Source organism: Carlito syrichta, unplaced genomic scaffold (genome assembly GCF_000164805.1).
Source record: "Carlito syrichta isolate Samal-C Ts95f unplaced genomic scaffold, Tarsius_syrichta-2.0.1 Scaffold315856, whole genome shotgun sequence".
Lineage (NCBI taxonomy): Eukaryota > Metazoa > Chordata > Mammalia > Primates > Tarsiidae > Carlito > Carlito syrichta.
The window spans coordinates 1-2,538 of NW_007259952.1; positions in this window are offsets into that span (position 1 = coordinate 1).

The window sequence follows — 2,538 nt, forward strand, 5'->3', positions numbered from 1 at the left end:
AGGAGGCCTTTGACAGATTCTCTTGGGTTTTCAAGGTACACAATCACATCATCTGCAAAGAGAGATAACTTGACTTTCTCTTTTCCTATTTGGATACCCCTGATTGCCTCCTCTTCTCTGATTGCTCGAGCCAGGACTTCCAAAACTATGTTGAACAGGAGTGGTGAGAGTGGGCATCCTTGTCTTGTTCCAGTTTTCAGGGGAAATGGTTCCAATTTTTGTCCATTTAGGAGTATGCTGGCTGTGGGCTTATCGTAGATGGCTTTTACTATTTTGAGGTATGTTCCCCGTATGCCTAGATGTTCGAGGACTTTTATCAAGAAGGGGTGCTGGATTTTATCAAAAGCTTTTTCTGCATCTAATGATATAATCCTGTGGTTTCTGTTTTGACATCTGTTGATGTATTTAATTGCATTTATGGTTTTACGAATGTTGAACCAGTCTTGCATCCCAGGGATGAAGCCAACTTGGCCATGATGGATGATTTTTGAGATGTATTGCTGAATTCGGTTTGCTAGGATCTTGTTGAGAATTTTAGCATCTATGTTCATCAAAGGTATTGGCCTGTAGTTCACTTTCTTTGTTGGATCTTTACCTGGCTTGGGTATCAATATGATGTTGGCTTTGTAAAATGATTTAGGGAGAGTTCCATCTTTTTCAATCGCCTGGAATACCTTCAGTAGGATTGGTATCAGCTCCTCCTTAAATGTCTTGTAGAATTCTGCGGGAAAGCCATCTGGACCAGGGCTTTTTTTGGTAGGTAGCTTTCTTATTATGTAGCCGATTTTCTTGATTGTTATCGGTCTATTTAGGGTCTCAATTTCTTCTTGTTCCAACCTAGGTAGGTTGTGTGATGTCAGAAAGTCCTCCATTTCCTTAAAGTTCTCAAGTTTGTTTCCGTACAAGTGTATGTAGTAGTCTCTAATGATCTTTTGTATTTCTTCAGGGTCAGATGTGACTTCATCTTTTGTGTTTCTGATTATGCTTATTTGGTTTTTTTCTCGTTTTTTCTTGGTCAGTCTAGCTAGGGGACCATCAATCTTGTTTACCCTTTCGAAGAACCAGCTTTTTGTTTCATTGATTTTTTTGTATTATCTTTTTGTCTTCTATGTCCTGGATTTGGGCTTTTATTTTGGTGATCTGGATTCTTCTGCTGAAATTAGGGTTTTTGTGGTCTTGCTTTTCCAGCTTCTTTAGGTGGCTTGTTAGGTTGTTAATTTGTGTTCCTTCCATTTTCTTCTTGTGTGTTTGTAGGGATATAAATTCCCCTCTTACTACAGCTTTCAAGGCATCCCAGAGGTTTTGGTAAGATGTTTCTTCATTTTCATTTGTTTCCAGGTATCTTTTGATCTCTGTTTTGATGTCATCATTGACCCAGTAGTTGTTTAGCATCATGCTGTTTAGTGTCCATGTCTTTGTGGGTTTTGGGGGGACTTTGTTGGTGTCAATGTTTATTTTTATTCCACTGTGGTCCGAGAAGGTGCATGGTAGAAATTCGGTCCTTTTAAATTTGCTTATGCCTGATTTATGGCCAATTACGTGGTCAATCTTAGAATACGTTCCATGCGGTGATGAGTAGAATGTATATTCTGTGGTCTTTGGATGGAGTGTTCTGTAGGTATCAATTAAGTCCATTTGGTCCAAAGTCACATTGAGGTTCCGGATCTCCTTGCTGATTTTTTGTCCTGATGATCTGTCTAGGGTTGTGAGTGGGGTATTAAAGTCCCCAGTTATGATGGAGTTAGAGTCAATATCTTTCTTTAGTATCTTTTTTGATTTTTAATAGCTTGAAGGGTATTTTGTCTGAAATTAAGATCGCTACTCCTCTTTTCTTTTGTATTCTGTTCGCCTGAAAGTTTGTTTCCCATCCTCTTACTTTGAGTCTGTGGGTGTCCTTTCTAGTGAGGTGAGTCTCTTGAAGGCAATAGATTGTTGCCTGATGATATTTTATCCATTTTGCCATTCTATGTCTTTTCAGTGGTGCATTTAGTCCGTTCACATTTAGGCCAATAATTGAAATGGCAAGAGTTGATCCCTGTCATAAGGTTCTTACAGAGTTGTTCCTGTTTATTTGTTGTCTTTCTTTGGGTTTTGGAGTTGGTTCATGTGTGCTTTTAATATTTTGCCTGTACTCTTGTGAAGAATGCTGTTGTTCTTTTTTCTTTTTCTTCTGTGTTCAGTACTTTCTTAAGTGTTTCTTGTAGAGGTGGTCTGGTGGCGGCGTAGGTTCTTAGGGATTGGATGTCTGGAAAAGATTTCAATTCTCCCTCATTAATGAAGCTTAGTTTGACTGGGTAGGTTATTCTTGGTTGAAATTGTTTATCTTTTAGAACTTTGAAGATAGGGCTCCAGGCTCTCCTGGCCTGAAGGGTTTCTGTGGATAAATCTGCTGCTATTCTAATTGGCCTTCCCTGGTAGGTAGTCTGGCCTTTTTCTCTTGCTGCCTTTAGGATTTTTTCTTTTATAGCTACTTTGTTTAGGTGAATTATTATGTGTCTGGGAGTTGGTCTTCTCATTTGTTGTCTTGCAGGGGTTCTC